Source organism: Ursus americanus, chromosome X, assembly GCF_024610735.1.
Source record: "Ursus americanus isolate L20-20 chromosome X, mUrsAme1.1.p, whole genome shotgun sequence".
In the NCBI taxonomy this organism is placed as follows: Eukaryota; Metazoa; Chordata; class Mammalia; order Carnivora; family Ursidae; genus Ursus; species Ursus americanus.
In genome coordinates this window covers 62,400,704-62,419,610 of record NC_142164.1, presented here as the reverse complement: position 1 = coordinate 62,419,610, position 18,907 = coordinate 62,400,704, and the positions used below count along the sequence as shown (strand labels likewise).

At 36.1% G+C, this 18,907-nt stretch overlaps 1 pseudogene; it reads right to left on the bottom strand.

Annotated features, from left to right (window-relative positions):
• Positions 1–17,877: 17,877 nt before the first annotated feature.
• Positions 17,878–18,642, bottom strand: LOC123793513 (trafficking protein particle complex subunit 13 pseudogene; annotated as a pseudogene).
• Positions 18,643–18,907: the final 265 nt, after the last annotated feature.

Sequence of the window (18,907 nt, the reverse complement as noted above, 5' to 3'; positions counted from 1 at the left end):
TCACTCAAAGAATCCCCTTACTATTTCTTGCAGGGCTGGTTTAGTGCTTATGTATTTCTTCAGGAGTTTTATGTTTTGTTTTGTCTGGAAAATACTATCTCTCCTTCTAGTCTGAATGATAACCTTGCTGAATAGAGTATTTTTAGCTGCAGATTTTTCCCACTGAGTATGTTGAATATATCATGCCACTCACTTCTCACTTCCCACATTTCTGTGGAGAGATCTGCTGCTAACCTCATTTGTTTTCCCTTGTAAGTTAGGTACTTGTTTTGTCTTGCTGCTTTTAGGGTTTTTTTTCTTTATTGATATATTTTGAAAATTCAATTATAATATGCCTTGGTGTTCACCTGCTTTGTTGATTTTGTTGAGAGTTCTCTGTACCTCCTGGATTTGGATGTCTCTTTCCTCCCCCGAATTAGGAAAGTTTTCAGCTATTATTTTCTCAAATAAAACTTCTGCCCCCTTTTCCCTCTCTTCTTTTTCTTGGACTCATATGATACGAACGTTATGTTTGATGGAGTCATTAAGTTCCCTCAGTCTATTCTCATGTTGCATAAGTCTTCTTTCTCTCTTTTGTTCAGATTCATTACATTCCATTATTCTATCTGCTATATCACTTATTCATTCCTTTGCTTCTTCCATCCTTGTTGTCATTACATCCTGTCTAGTTCAAATTTCAGTTATTGCATTTTTCATTTCTGATTGTTTTTTTTAATTCTTTTATCCCTCTGGTAAGGGTCTCCCTGATGTCTTCCATGGCTTTCTCAAGCCCAGAATGTAACCTTATGATTGTTGCTCTAAATTCTCCATCAGGCATATTACTTATAAATGTTTTGATTAGATCTCTGGCCATGACCTTTTCTTGTTCTTTCTTTTGGGTTAAATTCCTCCATTTTGTCAAGGTCTCTGTGTTTTTGTGTGTGTTAGAAAAGTCTGTTATGTTTCCTGCTCCTGAAAGTAATGGCTGTATGAAGAAGGGGGTCGTATAGTGTCCAGGGCCTGACATTTCACTGAGTCTTGGTTTGTGCTTCATGCTGCTGTTTTTGGCTGCTCTATCCCTCAGGTCAGTCATCTGAAGTGGTTTTCCTTGCCTGCAGAGTGCAATGTTTGGACCTTGGCCAGAATGTGGCAAGTTTTAACTAGGTGTGCTCTGATCTGCTTGTTAAATGAGACCTAATGCCACTTCCACTAGAATTGAAGCCTTGCAGAGCTTTATGGTTGGTAGATGTGGTACATGCAGGGGTTTCTGCTGCTCTTGTGAGAATGGGACCCACTGCACTGGTCCTTATGCACATTTGCTCAAGAAGTGCAGTACCATCAGAGCTCAGGGTGTGGGACTTGGTGTAAGCAGGTTAGGCAGGCATTGTTGGTGCTGAACTGTTTACTAAAGTTGATTTATGTGGATGGGTGGGCAAAAAAAATGGCACCTTTGTCCTGGGAGAGGTGTCTCTGTGCTTGCTTCTCTCTAGGAAGTATTCCCAGAGGAATGAACTACTTCCCCTTGTGTTTCCCAGGCATTTTTCAGAGCACTGTTTTCTTGGTGTCTGTCTCCAGGTTGCTTCCCTGCTGGGAGCAGCACAGTGCACTTTGGGCTCTCTCCCAGCCAAGCTGCTGACTTTTAAAATCCAAACATTAGGGACATGGTGTGGTAGGGACCTGTACTGGTCTTCTGTGGGACGGTCTCACCATGCAGGGCCTGATGCTGCTTTGACCAAGAAGGGTTGTTGTACCAGAGGGCAGGGGTTTGGGATTTGGGGCAAAGCAGGCTGAACAGCAGTGTCTGATTTAGCTGCACTCAGCAGGAGTCTCTGTTCCTATGCGGAGTGATGGGGGAAGGAAATGTCACCTGCTGGCTTGTTTGTCCCTAAAGAAGTGGTTCTTAGACCACCACCTCTCACAGAAGCACTCCAAGGAGAGTGAAGTGTCTCTACCCATATGCCTTAGGTGATCCTCAGTTTGTGCCATCTGTCCCAGGGTTGCTTGCCTGCCTTCTCTCCAGCAGTAGGGCAGCGCTATCACAGCCAAGCCCAGAGACCTCTAAAATTTCAGTCTTTGAGTGCTGCTGGTTGCAAAAACTCACAAAAATCAGCCCCTCTCATTTCCCAGGTAATGGCTTTGGGAAGTGTTTTTGTGTGTATCCCTGTGCACTCCATTTTCTCTCATCTTTCCCTGTGACCAGCTCTCCCTCCTCTCCATGGCACTGGAAATCCATTTCTTCCCCAAAGCACGTCTACACATTTCCTACCTTCCTTGATGTGGCCTCTTCTCTCCCTCTAGTTGTGCACTTTGTTCTGTCAGGTCTCAGGTCAATTTCTTGGGTATTCAGAATGGTTTGATAGTTATTTAGCTTTGTTTGAGGAACAAAAGGAGGCTAGTGTCCTCCTACTGTGCTGCCATCTTAGCTCCCCTCCCATATGATTCTACGGGCTGCTTTTATTATATCTTTGAAAACTCCATTGGAATTTTAATATGTATTTTATTGAATTTATAGATGGCTTTGTGAGGAATGGACGTTTTAATAATAATGTAATAATTTTGATAATATTAATTCTTCCCTTCCATGAAAATGAGGTATTTTTCCATGTGTATCTGTCTTCTTCAATTACTTTCATCAGAATCTTGTTTACAATGTACAGATCTTTTACTTCCTTAAATTTATCCCTCAGTATTTGATTGAGGTTAATGCTATTGTGAATGGGATAGTTTTCTTTATTTATTTTTCAGGTGATTAATTAATGGTGTATAGAAATGAAAGCAATTTCTGTGTTGATTATATATCCTGCAATTTCTCCAAATTTATTGATTGGTTATAACATTTTTTCTTCAGTCTTTGGGGATTTCTGTATACACTATCATATCCTATGCACATAATGAAAACTTCTACTACTGTTCCTTTCTGATTTGGAAGCTTTTTATTTCTTTGTCTTTTCCTAGTTGTTCCAGCCAGGACTTCCAGTACCATCTTGAATAGAGTGGTGAAGTGAACATCCTTGTTTTTTCAATGATTTTAAAAGAAAAGCTTTAAATTATTCATCATTGAGTACAATGTTAGCTGTTGGTTTATCCTATGTCGTCCTTATTATGTTGTGGTATGTTCCTTCTACACTGAATTTGTTAATAATTTTTTAGCAGGTTTATTCTTTCAAATGTTTTTTCTGTATTCATTGAGACATTCATATGATTTTTAAAAAATCTTTCATTCTCTTAGTGTGTTATATTACATTTTGTGGTTTCTGCATTTGAACCACCCTTGAATACCAGGAACTCCCACTTGATCATGGAGCATGGACTTGTTAATCTGTTATTGAATTTGCTAATATTTCATTTAGAATTTTGCACCCATATTTATCAAGGTTATTGTTTTATGGTTTGCTTGCTTCTTTGTTTGTTTTGTAGTGTCCTTAACTGGCTTAGGTATCAGGTAATGCTGGTCTCATAAAGTGAGTTTGGAAGTATTCGGCTTTTTAATATTACATCTGGGTGGAATTCACAGGTAAAGCCATCTGGTACTAAGGTTTTCTATGTTGGTTTTGTTTCTCATTAATGATTTCATCTTACTCATTGATTTGTTTGTAGTTTCTATTTATTCCTTTTTTATTGAAATATAATTACCATACAATGTTATATATATTTCAGGTGTATAATACTGATTTAACAATTCTATACATTTCTCGGTGCTTATCAGAACAAGTGTACTCCTCTTAATCCCCTTCATCTATCTCACCCATCACCCCATTCACCTCCCCTCTGTCAACCACCAGGTTCTTCTCTGTATTTAACAATCTATTTTTTATTGGGTATTTACCCCAAAGATACAGATGTAGTGAAAAGAAGGGCCATATGCACCCCAATGTTCATAGCAGCATTGTCCACAATAGCTAAATCGTGGAAGGAGCCGAGATGCCCTTCAGCAGATGACTGGATTAAGAAGATGTGGTCCATATATACAATGGAATATTACTCAGCTATCAAAAAGAACACTTTCTCAACATTTGCTGCAACATGGATGGCACTGGAGGAGATAATGCTAAGTGAAATAAGTCAAGCAGAGAAAGACAGTTATCATATGGCTTGTCTCATCTATGAAACATAAGAACAGGAAGATTGGTAGGAGAAGAAAGGGATAAAGAAAGGGGGGTAATCAGAAGGGGGAATGAAGCATGAGAGACTATGGACTCTGAGAAACAAACTGAGAGCTTCACAGGGGAGAGGGGTGGGGGAATGGGATAGACTGGTGATGGGTAGTAAGGAGGGCACATATTACATGGAACACTGGGTGTTATACGCAACTAATGAATCGTTGAACTTTACATCAAAAACCAGGGATGTACTGTACGGTGACTAACATAATATAATAAAAAATATTATTATAAAAAAATAAAAATAAAAAAATAAAAGATTAAAGAATCTATTTTTTAAATTATTATTCTTTGTAAATATTTTAATCTTTTATTTTTTAATAAAAATGGTATGTATTTAAGGTGCACAGTGTGATGGTTTGATATACATATACATAGTGAAATGATTACTACAGTCCAGCTAATTAACATATAATCTTCCTACACTTTTACACTTTTTGTGTGTGTATGAGAGCACCTGAAACCTCTCTTAACCAATCTCTAGTCTTCAATATAGTATTATCAGTTATAGTCATCATGCCACACAGCAGATCTCTAGACTTATTCATACTATATAACTGCAACTTTGTAGCCTTTAACCAACATCTCTCCATTTCGTCCACCTCCCCACCCCTGGTGACCACCATTCTACTCTCTAGTTCTATGTATTTGACTTTTTTTAGATTTCATGTATCAGCGAGATCATGCAGTATTTTTCTGTCTGTATCTGGTTTATTTCCCTTAGCATGATGTCCTGTCAGCTCATCCATGTTGTCATAATGGCAGGATCTCCTTTTTAAAGGCTGAATAATAATCCCTTGTATATATATACCACAATTTCTTTATGCACTCATCCATTGTTGGATATGTAGTCTGTCCTTTAAAAATAAATACCCATTTTTTTCTACTGTATGGATGGACTTTTGGGTTCATGCTAGTTTTGTCATTATGTACAACACTGAAATAAGACACCCTTCAGATACTTATATTATTATTTCTTTAGACCAATTATCTAGAAGTGAATTCTTGGATCAAAAATGGTAAACGCATTTTTAATCCAATTTTGTTTTCCAGAAAGTTTAGTCAATTTAGACTGTAGAGGTCAATTGATTTAAACAGCACAGGAGACGGCCTATTTCCTTGAATCCACTCTGGCTATTAGCAATCTTTTTCATCCTTGACAGTATGGTAGCTGAAAAAAACACCACCATGTCGTCATTTTAGTTTGAACTTCTCTAATTATTGTAAAATTATGCATCTTCTTTTGTTTACTGGACTTTATATGAAATTCCTCTTTTGAAAATTGCCTATTTAAATCTTCTGTCCATTTTTCTACTTGTTTATCTGATTTTTTATTATTATTCTTATTTTTAAATTCTAGGCAGTTAACATACAGTGCAATAACAGTTTCTGGAGTGGAATTCAATGGTTCATCACTTACATACAACACCCAGTGCTCATCATAACAAGTGCCATCCTTAATACCCATCAGCCCATACCCAACCTACCTCCCTCCATCAATCCTCCATTTGTTCTCTCTCATTAAGAGTCTCTTATAGCTTGTTTCCCTCTCTCCTTTTTTCTTTTCCCCCTACCCATATGTTCACCCACTCTCCTTAAATTCCTCAGATGAGTGAGATCACATGGCATTTGTCTCTCTCTAATTGACTTATTTCACTCAGCATGATATACCCTATCTCCATCCAAGTTGTCGCAAATGGCAACAATTCATTCTTTTTGATGGCTGAATAATATTCCATTGTATATATACAACAACACTTCCTTATTCATTCATCAGTCAATGGACATTTGGGCTCTCGTCATAGTTTGTCTACTGTTGATAATTCTGCTGTGAACATCAGGTTTCATGTATCCCTTTGAATCTGCATTTTTGTATTCTTTGGGTAAATACCTAGTGGTGCAATTGCTGGATCATCTATTTTTAACATTTTAAGGACCCTCCATACTGTTCTCCACAGTGGCTGCACCAGTTTGCTTTCCCACGAACACTTCAAGAGTATGCCCCTTTCTCCACATCCTCACCAACACCTGTTGTCTTTCTGTTGTTAATTTTATCCATTCTGACAGGTGTGAGATGGTATCTTATTGTGGTTTTGATTTGTATTTCACTGATGATCAGTGATGTTGAGCATTTTTTCATATGTCTGTTAGCCATATGGATGTGTTTTTTGGAAAAGTGTGTATTCAAGTCTTCTGTCCATTTCTTAACTGGGTTGTTTTTTTGGGTGTTGAGTTTGAAAAGTTCTTTGTAGACTTTGGTAACTAACCCTTTATCAGATATATCATTTGAAAATATCTTCTCCCTTCCAGAGGGTGTCTTTTAGTTTTGTTGACTGTTTACCTTGCTGTGTGAGCTTTTTATCTTACAGAAGTCCCAATAGTTTATTTTTGCTTTTGTTTCCCTTGCCTGTGGTGACATGTCTAGGAAGAAGTTGCTACAGCCAAGGTCAAAGAGGTTTCTGCCCGTGTTCTCCTCTAGGATTTTGATAGTTTTCTGTCTCACATTAAGGTCTTTCATCTATTTTGAATTTATTTTTGTGTATGGTGTAAGAAAGTGGTTTCATTATTCTGCATGTTGCTGTCCAGTTTTCCCAACACCATTTGTTGAAGAGACTGTCTTTTTCCATTGGATATTCTTTCCTGCTTTGTTGAAGATTGCTTGACAAAATAATTGAGGGTCCATGTCTTGGTTCTCTATTCTGTTCCATTGATGTATGTGTCTGTTTTTGTGTCTGTACCATACTATCCTGATGAAAACAGGTTTGTAATATAGCTTGAAATCTGGAATTGAGATGCCTCCAGTTTTGTTTTTCTTTCAGAATTGCTTTGGCTATTCAGGGTCTTTTGTGGTTCTATACAAATTTTAGGATTTCTTGTTCTAGCTCTGTGAAAAATGCTGGTGGTATCATGATAGGGATTGAATTAAATGTGTAGATTGCTTTGGGTAGTATAAACATTTTAAGAATGTCTGTTTTTCCATCCACAGATGTAATGCTTTTCCATTTCTTTGTGTCCTCTTCAATTTCTTTCATAAGTGTTTTATAGTTTTCAGAGTATAGATTTGTACTTCTTTATTTAGGTCTATTCCTTGGTATTTTATTGTTCTTGGTGCAATTGCAAATGGGATCAGTTCCTTGATTTCCTTCTCTGCTGCTTCGTTATTGGTGTATAGAAATGCAACATTTTTCTTCACATTGATTTTATATCCTGTAACTTTGCTGACTACATGTATGAATTCCAGCATTTTTTTTGGTGGAGTCTTTTGGGTTTTCTACATGGAGTATCATGTCGTCTGCAAGTAGTGAAAGTTTGACTTCTTTTGCTAATTTGGATACCTTTCATTTCTATTTGTTGTATGATTGCTGAGGCCAAGAATTCCAGTACTATGTTAAATAGTAATGGTGAGAGTAGAATCCTTGTCTTGTTCCTGACTGTGGGGGAAAGGCTCTCAGTTTTACCCCATTAAGATGATATTAGCTGTGTCTCTCTCATATATGGCTTTTATGATGCTAAGGTATATTCCATCTATCCTTACTTTGTTGAGGATTTTTATCAGGAACAGATGCTATTTTTTTTGTCAGATGCTTTTTATGCGTCTCTTGACAGGATCATATGGTTCTTTTCTTAATATAGTATATGATATTGATGGATATGCAAATATTGAACCATCTGCAGCCCAGGAATAAATCCCACTTAATGGTGGTGAATAATTATTTTAATGTACTCTTAGATTTGATTTGTGAGCATTTTACTGAAAATTTTTTCATCCATGTTCATCAGGGATATTGGCTTATAATTCTCCTTTTTAGTGGGGTCTTTGTTTTTTGGAATCAAGGTAATACTGCCTTCATAGAATGAGTTTGGAAGTTTTCCTTCCATTTCTATTTTTTGGAACAGTTTGAGGAGAATAGGTATTAATTTTATTTATTTTTCTTTATTTTTATTGTTTTATTTAAATTCAATTTAATTAACATACACTGTACTATTAGTTTCAGGGGCAGAATTTAGTGATGCATCAGCTGAATACAACACCCAGTGCTCATTACATCATTTGCTGTCCTTAATTTCCATCACCCTTCCCCATACCCACACCCACTTCCCATACAACAACACTTAATTTGTTTCCTAGATTTAAGAGACCCTTATGGTGTGCTTCCCTCTATGTCCCTGTTCCACTTTATTTTTCCTTCCTTTGATCTATGTTATCCATTTTTTCCTTAAATTCCACATATGAGTGAAATCATATGGTATTTGTCTTTCTCTGACTGACTTATTTTGCTTAGCATAATGCCCTGTGGTTCTATCCACATCATTGCAAATAGCAAGCTTTCATTCTTTTTGATGGCTGAGTAATATTCCTATATATATATATATATATATATATATATATATATATATATATATATATATATATATATTCTTTATCCATTCATCTGTCAATGGACATTGGGCTGTTTCCATATTTTGGCTGTTGTGGGCATTTCTCTTATAATCATTGGGGTGCATGTGTCCTTTTGAATCACTATGTTTGCATCCTTTGAATAAAAACTGATAGTGCAACTGCTGGGTCAAAGGGCATCTCTATTTTTAACATTTTGAGGAATTTCTGTATTGTTTTCCAGAATGGCTGCACCATTAACTTTTCTTTAAATGTATGATAGAATTATCCTGGGAAGCCATCCAGCCCAGGACTTTTGTTTGATGGGAGATTTTTGATTACCTATTCGATTTTTTTTTTTTTTTTTTTTTTTTTTTTTTTGCTGGTAACGGGTGTGTGTTCAAAATTTCTATTTCTTCCTGCTTCAATTTTGGTAGTTTGTAAATTTCTAGAAATTTGTCCATTTCTTTCATGTTGCCCAGGTTGTTGGCATATAATTTTTATAGTATTCTCATATAATTGTATTTCTTTTTTTTTTTTTTCATTTAAATTCAAGTAGCCAGCATATAGTACATCATTAGTTTCAGGTGTGGTGTTCAATAATTCATCAGTTGTGCATAACACCCGGTGCTCAACACATCCTGTGCCCTCCTTAATGCCCATGACTCAATTACCCCATCCCTCCACCAACCTCCCCTCCCGCAACCCTCAGTTGTTTCCTATAGTTAAGAGTCTCTCATGGCTTTTCTTCCTCTCTAATGACTTCCCATTCAGTTTGCCCTCCCTTCCTGTATTGTCCTCTGCACTGTTACTTATATTCTACATATGAGTGGAACCATCTGATAATTGTCTTTTTCTGATTGACTTATTTTGCTTGGCATAATACCCTCAAGTTCCATCCACATTGATGTAAATGGTAAGTATTCATCCTTTTTGATGGCTGGGTAATATTCCATTGTAATACATATACCACATCTCTTTATCTATTCATCTGTTGATGGACAACTTGGCACTTTCCACAGTTTGTTTATTGTGGACATTGCTGATATAAACATCAAGGTGCAGGTGCCCCTTCAGATCACTGCATTTGTATCTTTGGGGTAGATACTTACTAGTGCAATTCCTGGGTGGCAGGATAGCTCTATTTTTAGTTTATTGAGGAACCTGGATACTGTTTTCCAGAGTGACTGTACCAGCTTGCATTCCTACCAACAGTTGATTGATTTGTGAATGTTGAACCACCCTTGCATCCCTGGACTAAATCCCACTTGGTCATAGTGAATACTCATTTTAATGTATTGTTGGATCCTATTGGCTAGTATCTTGGTGAGAACTTTGGCATCCATGGTCATCAGGAATATTGGTCTGAATTCTCCTTTTTGGTGGGGTCTTTCTATAGTTTGGGGATGATGGTAATGATGGCCTCATAGAACGAGTTTGGAAGTTTTCCTTCCATTTCTATTTTTTGAAACAGCTTCAGAAGAATAGGTATTATTTCTTCTTTAAATATTTGGTAAAATTCAACTGGGTAGCCACCTGGCCCTGGATCCTTGTTTGTTGGGAGATTTTTGATTACTGCTTCAATTTCCTTGCTGGTTTTGGGTCTGTATAGGTTTTCTATTTCTTCCTGTTTCCGTTTTGGTGTTTATAAGTTTCCAGGGATGCATCCATTTTTTTCAGATTGCCTAATATGTTGGCACATAGTTGCTTATAATATATTCTTTAATTTGTTTGTATTTCCTTGGTATTGGTTGTGATCACTCCTCTTTCATTTATGATTTTATTAATTTGGGTCCTTTCTCTTTTCTTTTGGATAAGTCTGGCCAGAGGTTTATTGATCTGATTAATTCTTTCAAAGAATTAATTAAATTACAAAGAAAGAATTAATTCTTTCTAATTTTGTTGATCTGTTCTACTGTTCTTGTGGTTTCTACTTCATTGATTTCTGCTCTAATTCTTATTATTTCTCTTCTCCTGCTTGTTTTGGCTTTATTTGATGTTCTTTCTCCAGCTCCTTTAGGAGTAAGGTTATCTTGTGTATTTGAGATTTTCTAATGTTTTGGACAGACTTGTATTACTATGTACTTCACTCTTAGGGCCACCGTTATTATATGTCAAAGGTTTTAAATAGTTGTGTTTTCCTTTTCATTTGTTTTCATGAGTTTTTTAAATTCTTGTTTAATTTCCTGATTTACCCATTCATGCATTAGTAAGAAGCTCTTTAACCTCTAAGTGTTTGAATTCTTTCCAAATTTCCTCTTGTGATTGAGTTCAAGTTTCAAAGCACTGCAGTCTGAAGATGTGCAAGGAAAGATCCCCATCTTTTGGTGATGGTTGAGACCTGATTTATGACCCAGTATGTGGTCTATTCTGGAGAATGCTCCCTATGCGCTCCTGGTGGCACAACTGGCAGTGAAGTGGCGAAGAAGCTTTTCTTAAAAGAAATGTCATGTATATTATAACAGTGACAGGATGGTGTCAAACTAGAAACACAGACTAAGGATCATGGTATACTGTAAGAAATCAAACAAAAAACAAGTATGAATAAAACTACTTAAGCAATTCAAGTATTCTATTGCAATAATTAAAGTGTGTGCAGTGGTTTATGAAATTTATGAGGACATGTTTTCATAAATAAAATTTTTATATTTATTTATTTATGTATTTATTATTTTTATTTGACTATAGTTAGCACAATGTTACATTACTTTCAGCTGCACAACATAATAATTTAAGTGCTCTATATTGTTATGCTATGGTCCCCACAAGTGTAGCTAACATCTATCACCATACAACACTATTACAATATTATTGACTATATTTCCTATGTTGTGCCTTTTATTCCTGTGACTTATTCATTCTATAACTGAAAGCCTGTATCTTCCACTCCCCTTCACCCATTTTGCCATCTGACCACCCCCTTCCCTCTGGAAGTCATGTTTGTTCTCTCTATTTTTGGCCTGATTCTGGTTTTTGTTTGTTTATTCATTTGTTTCGTTTTTTAGATTCCACATATGAGTGAAATCATATGGTATTTGTGTTTCTTAGACATATTTCATTTAGCATAATATCCTGTAGATCCATCCATGTTCTTGCAAATGGCAAGGTCCCATCCTTTTTTATGGTTGTGTAATATTCCATTATACATGTGTGTGTGTGTGTGTGTGTATATATATATACATATATATATATGTATATATATATATATAATTTTCAATTTATTTGTGCATCTTAATTTGTTGAGGGTTATTATCACAAAAGGACATTGTATGTCATTTTTTTGCATCTATTGAGATGATCCCATGTTGGGTGCATAAATATTTATAATTGTTATATTTCTTTTTTTTTAATTTTTTGAAATTATTTTATTTTTATTTTTGTTTTTGTTATTTTTGTTTTTATATATTTCTTTTTTTTTAAAGATTTTATTTACTTGACAGAGAGAGACACAGTGAGAGAGGGAACACAATCAGGGGTAGTGGGAAAGGGAGAAGCAGGCTTCCTGCCAAGCAGGGAGCCTGATGCGGGGCTCAATCCCAGGACTCTGGGATCAGGACTTGAGCTGAAGGCAGACGCTTAATGACTAAGCCACCCAGGTGCCCCAATTGTTATATTTCTTGTTGGGTTGTTCCCTTTATGATTATATATATGCATTATATACATATATATATATGTATATATACACAACTTCTTTGTTAACCATTTGTCTATTGATAGACACTTAGGTTGCTTCCATATCTTGGTTATTACTAATTATGCTGCAGTAAACATAAGGGTGCATATATCTTTTCAAATTAGTATGTTCATTTTCCTTGGTAAATAGCACTTATTATGTGCAAAAATTATAATTATTTTGTAATATTAATTATTTAATATTTGTAAAAATTCTGTGCATTTGGTAGTTATTATATCCATTAAAAGCAAACAGAGGAATACAAAGCTATATAACAAGACCAGTTTAACATGTCTACTAAGTAACAGAGCAAAGGTTCTAACCTCCGGAGCATGGCAGAAATGTAGGGCTTAAAATCTATTTTATGCTGCCTTATATTCAAGAAGTCTATCTTCACTGTAATTTAATATCCATCTTGGAAGAGATTATTGAGATATTGGGTTTTTTTGAGATATCAACAATACCACATGTAAATTTAAGGTGTATAACCTGACGTTATGATACATGCATATAATGTGAAATGATTATCACAATAAGATTAGTTAAGAGTTCCAGCTTCTCAGATAATTACCATTTATTTCTGTGGAGAAAACTTTTTAAGATTTACTCTATGAATAACTTTGAAGTATATTGTAGAGTGTTAATTATAGTCACCATGTTGTACATTAGATTCCCAGAACTTACATCTTTTTTAATAGGATTGTTTGTTTTCTTGACATTGAGTTGTATAATTTCCTTATATATTTTGAATATTAATCCTGTATCAGATAAGTGGTTTGCAAATATTATCCCCCCATTCTGTATGTTGCCTTCAATTTTATTGCTATTTTCCTTAGCTGTACAGAACCTTTTGATTTTGATGTTATCCCATCTGTTGATGTTCACTTTTCTTGCTTTCTTCATATCCAAAAATCATTGCCAGGACTAATGTCAGGGAGTTTCTTCCCTTTGTTATTTTTACACTAGTTTTAAAGTTTTGGGTGTTAACATTTAAGTCTTCAATCTATTTAGTCTATTTTTTTAAGTTGTGTAATATATGGGTCCAATTTCATTTTTCTGCATCTGGTTACCCAGGTTTTCTAGCAACAGTTTTGAAAGAGATTATTTTTTCTTATTAAGTATTCTTGGAACACTTGTCAAATATTAGTTTACTGTATCTGTGTGGGTTTATTTCTGGTTTCTCATTTTTTTATTGTATTATGTGTCTATTCTTATGCCACAATCAAGATTTTTTTCTTGTTTTTCAAGATTATTTTGCCTATATGGGGTCTTTCGTGATTCCATACAAATTTTAAGATTGTTATTTTTTCTATTTCCATGAAAAATGCCACAGGATATGATATTTTAGCAATATTAATTCTTCTGATCCATAAACATGGGATATCTTTCCATTTATTTGTGCGTCTCAATTTGTGGAGGGTTATTATCACAAAAGGACATTGTATGTCATTTTTTTGCATCTATTGAGATGATCCCATGTTGGGTGCATGAATATTTATAATTGTATTTCTTGTTGGATTGTCCCCTTTATGATTATAAGTGCCCTTCTTTGTCTCTTTTTCCAGTCTTTGTTTTAAAGTATTCGTACTTCAGCCTTCTTTTGACATCCATTTGCATGATAAATATTTCTCCATCCCATCACTTTTGGTCTGCAGTTGTCTTTAGGTCTAAAATGAGACTGTTGTAGGCTACATATAGATGGGTCTTGTTTTTTTAATCCATTCTGATACCCTATGTCTTCAGATTGAAGCATTTAGTCCATTTACATTCAATATAATCATTGGTAGATATTGCCATTTTATTACTTGTTTTGTCATTTCTGGAGATTTTCTCTGATCCTTTCTTGTCTTTGTCTTTTTTGGTCTCTCCTTGCAACTCAAAGTGTCCCCTCTAATATTTCTTAAAGAGCTGGTTTAGTGGTCATGATCTCCCTTAGTTTTGTTTGTCTAGGAAACTCTTTATCTCTCGTATTCTGAATGAGATCCTTGCTGGATAAAATATTCTTGGCTGCAGATTTTTCCCATTCAACACTTTGAATATATCATGCCACTGCCTTCTGACTTGCAAAGTTTCGGTCGAAAAATCTCCAGCTAGCCTTATGGATTTTCCTTTGTAAGTTAAGGTTTTCTTTTGTCTTGCTGCTTTTAAGACTTTTTCTTTATCACTATATTTTGCAAATTTAATTACAATATGTCTTGGTGTTGGCCTGCTTTTATATATTTTGATGAGAGTTCTCTGTACCTCCTGGATCTGAATGTTGGTTTCCTTCCCCAGATTAGGCAAGTTCTCAGCTATTATTTGTTCAAATAAATTTTCTGCCCCTTTTCTTTCTTTCTTCCTTTCTCTCTTCTTCTTCTTCTTCTTCTTCTTCTTCTTCTTCTTCTTCTTCTTCTTCTTCTGGGACTTCTATAATACAAATGCTATCACATTTAATGGAGTCACTGAATTCCCTGTCTATTCTTGTTTTGCATAATTATTTTTTTCTCTCTTTTGTTCAGCTTGATTACTTTCCTTTACTCTGTCTTCCAGGTCATTAATTCATTTCTCTGCTTCTTCCAGCCTGATGTTCATTCCATCAAGTGTGTTTCTAATTTCATTTATTGAGCCCTTTATTTCTGCTATGTTATTCCTTACTTCTGTGTTAAGGTTCTCTCTCATGTCTTCCACCCTTTTCTCAAGTCCAGTGAGCATTCTTATGATCGTTACTTTAAATTCTCTATCAGGCATGTTACCTATATCTTTTCTACTTAGATCTCTGTCTGTGGCCTTGGCCTGTTCTTTCATTTGGGATAAATTTCTGTGTTCTCATTTTTCTAAGCCTCTGTGCATGTTTCTCTTTGTTAGCAAAGTCAACTGTATGTCTGGTTCTTGATGGTAATGACCTTATGAGGGAGAGGTTCTGTAGTGTCCTGCTGTATAGTGTCCCATTCCCCAGGGCCTGGCACTTCTGAGAGTGTCACCAATGTGTGCTGCATGTGCTCTACTCTTTTGTTCTGGCTGCTTTATCCTTCAGGCCAGTTGTCTGCAACAGGCTCTCTTTGCCTGTTGCGGGCAGTGTTTGGTCTCTGGCCTGAATGTGGCATGTTTTAACTAGGTGTGCTCTGGTCTGCTTGTGAAATGAGAACTATCAACACTGCTGTGAGAAGTGAGGCTCTGCCTTACTACTGTGTTTGGAGATGTGGTGTGAGCAGGTGGTATTCTGTGGCAGGAGGCCTGTTGCACTGGGACTGAGGCAAGCATTAATAAGAGGGTCAGTTCCACCAGAGCATGTGGGGCAGTGCTTGGTGCAAGCAAGTTAGGTAGAAAGTGTTGGTGTTGTGCTGCTCCTGCAGGTGGCCTTGTGCTAATGCTGAGGGGTGGGGTAAAAAAATTGCTCCTGCCAGTTCCTTTGTTCCATGAATGCTACCTCTCTGAGATGCATTCTCAGAAGAGTGAATAACCTTGTCACTGTGTGCTCCAGCTGCTCTTCAGATCACTATTTTCATGCTGTGTGTCCACAGGTTGCCTGATTTCTCTCCAGGAGCAACACAGTTTCATCCAGGCTCTATCACATCCAAGCCCACTGACCTTCAAAATGCCAGGCTTTAAGCCCCACTGGTTGCAAGAACTCACAAAATTCAGCCCCTCTCACTTTCCAAGCCAATTGCTATGGGGATTTGTTTTCCTCATGTGCTCCTCTGTATGCTATCTGTCTCTCACCCTTCTCCACAACCATGGCTCCCTCTCCACCACAGTAGCATGATCTCTTCCTCTCCCAAACTGAGTTTCCACACTTCCTATTTTATTCAATGTGGCTTTTTCTCTATCTTTATTTGTGTAGTTTCTTGTGTCAGTCTTCAGGTCAATTTCTGAGGTATTTAGGATGATTTGATAGCTATCTAGTTGTGTTCATAGGGTGCGGTGAGCCTAGGTTCCTCCTACTCTGCTGCCATCTTTCAACCTTTCCACTTAGACCCTGTTTTTTATCTTGCCTTTTTAGTGTAAAAGTGTGTCCAAGGAGTTCATGGGGTATGTACTTGTGTGTGGTATGTATGTAGTGTGCATACATATGTTTATGTATTTCTGCTTATGTTGATCAGCCAGATATTCAACAGAGAAAAGAATGGGGTCAAATTTAGTAAAAGTATTATTTACACAGGTGGGGTCAGAGAGTCAGAAAAACTGGAGGTAGATCAAACAGTAACCAAAAGCTAATAATACCAGAAAATCCACTACTACTCTTGAGCTTAAAGGAGCAAATGGAGGGAGCTCATAATTTCTGTCATTTCTATGCATAAGGCATTCATGAATTGCTTCCACACTAAGAAATTAATGTTTAAGCATTAAAAGAAAAACAATGTGGGGGCGGGAGTGACTCAAGGAAAATATCATCATTGAAGTATGGATCTTATAATTTCAAAAGTTAATGATTAGCTAATGTCTGAGATTATTTTATTTATTTATTTTTTTATTATTATGTTATGTTAGTCACCATACAGTATATCTTTAGTTTTTGATGTAGTGTTCCATGATTCACTGTTTGCGTATAACACCCAGTGCACCATGCAATATGTGCCCTCCTTAATACCCATCACCGGCCTATCCCAATCCCCTACAACCCTCCCCCCTAAAACCCTGTTTGTTTCCCAGAGTCCATAGACTCTCATGGTACGTTTTCCCCTCTGTTCCCCCCCTTCATTTTTCCCTTCCTTCTTCTAATGTCCTCCCTGATATTCCTTATGTTCTGCAAATAAGTGAAACCATATGATAATTGTCTTTCTCTGCTTGACTTATTTCATTCAGCATAATTTTTTCTAAAGAAAAAAACTGATATGTGAGTAGAAGGATAAGATTTTTAAAAGATAGCAATAATAATTTTTTATTAAACACCTCTTTATCATACCAGCCTTGACCATAATTAGGAGATCTGTGTTTTGTGGGAGACAGAGGTGGGAACAATTCTCTGTTCTTGCACTTACTAAGGTGACCATTTTGGTTCAGAGTTCCAGACATCATCCCTAAATTTGCAAACTTACTAAATCTACTTAAGAAAGGAAGTAGCACGTTTTAAGTGTGTGTGTATAAAAGAAGGCTGATTTTTGGCTTGGAATAAAAAGGAAAAACCATTAGACTATTTGTTAAGCACCAACTGACTAATCCAAGTAGTATTCACAAGGGTTCCTGCAGGGATAACAACTGATGATAACAGTTCATAAAATTTTACCAAGAGCCAGTTCAATGCGTCACAGAAATCCAAGCCCTGATAATTTGGAATACTATTTAAAAGATTGTCTTTTAAAAGTAGCAAATGTCAACATGCTTAAATAAGGAGAGTCATCCTGAATTATATTAAGCACTGTCGTTGGTAGTTACTTCTCTATTGACTGAAAAGGAGAGAGGAAAAAAATAAAATAGGGTAAGTTGAAATCTTGACAAGTAAGCTATAATAATCATTTAAATTATCAATATACCACTAAGACTTTATATTTTCAATGCCAGCTTTACTAAAACAAGAAATGTTAGAAAGTATTTAAGATGAAAATCAATAGATTGATCTTTCCAAAATCAATGAATGGTTAATTATCACAGGCATTCACAGTCTCAAAGGAATTAAATGAAAATAATCTGTTTGCTATTAGTTGATCATTTTGATGTTGACAAATGTATGTAAAACTTCTCTAGGGAAGGAATAACACTAGAAATTTTCTTCAGTTTTTCATTTTAACCATGGAAGGTATTACACAGACCTTTGCAAGGTTATTACAGACACACTTTTTTTTGGATTTTTTGTCTGTTATCTGTATGCCAGAAACAACTTGCAGGCCCAGTTTTAAGGACAGTAGTGTCAGGGTGAGGCAGAGAGATGAACTTGGGGGCAGCCTTCCAAGATACCTTCCTGAACTTCCACACCAACGAACAGAATCTGTATCACACATCTTCAAAACCAATTTCATTTTCCTACCACTGCAGTTTGTTATCTTACAGACAACATGAAAAGGCTCTTCTAGAATTACAGTATCTGGGATTTTTTCCAAAGACACCGTCATGTTTCCATAACCTGGAGCCTCTCTTTCAAGCTGGATTGTCTGTAGCATTGCCATTTCACCTAGATTTCTCTTCCACACTATATCCAATTTTCCCATTTCTGTTAGTCCCTTAATGATACCAGCTTTATCTGAAAATTCCTGTTTGAGTTCAAGGTAGTATAAATACTGGCGTCCTTCCATTGACTGCAAAAATGTTCTTGTTCCAAAGGTACACTCGTCTTCACCAGATTGATTGACAGTATTTAATTCTGCCCCAGTGTACATTTCGGGTGGGTTTAATGAAACCTTTGGTATAAAGACAGTTGAAGATGAACTATTCTGAATTTGGACTTCAAGAAATAAGTCACTCGTCTCTGAATTATAAAACTTAGTTTTAACTTCCAATGGTGAGAAGAAAGGAAATAAGCACAGTTTACTAAGAAACATCTTTCCTCCACACTGTGTTGCATAGAAACTGAATCTACAGGTATGACCCTTCCAGTGTCCTTGCTTTGTCATGAATGACATCATTACTACAACAATTGGATGTATGTTCTGCCATGGTAGCCATGGAGACCAAAAGACCTAAAGGCTAAATTCTTGTCTGAAAATCAGTACTTTCATCATGATATTTGCAACTTAATTGCAATCATTGGGAAGTCTCACATAAATGGAATTTTTTCTCTCAAAATGTAGTTCTAAGGATTTATGA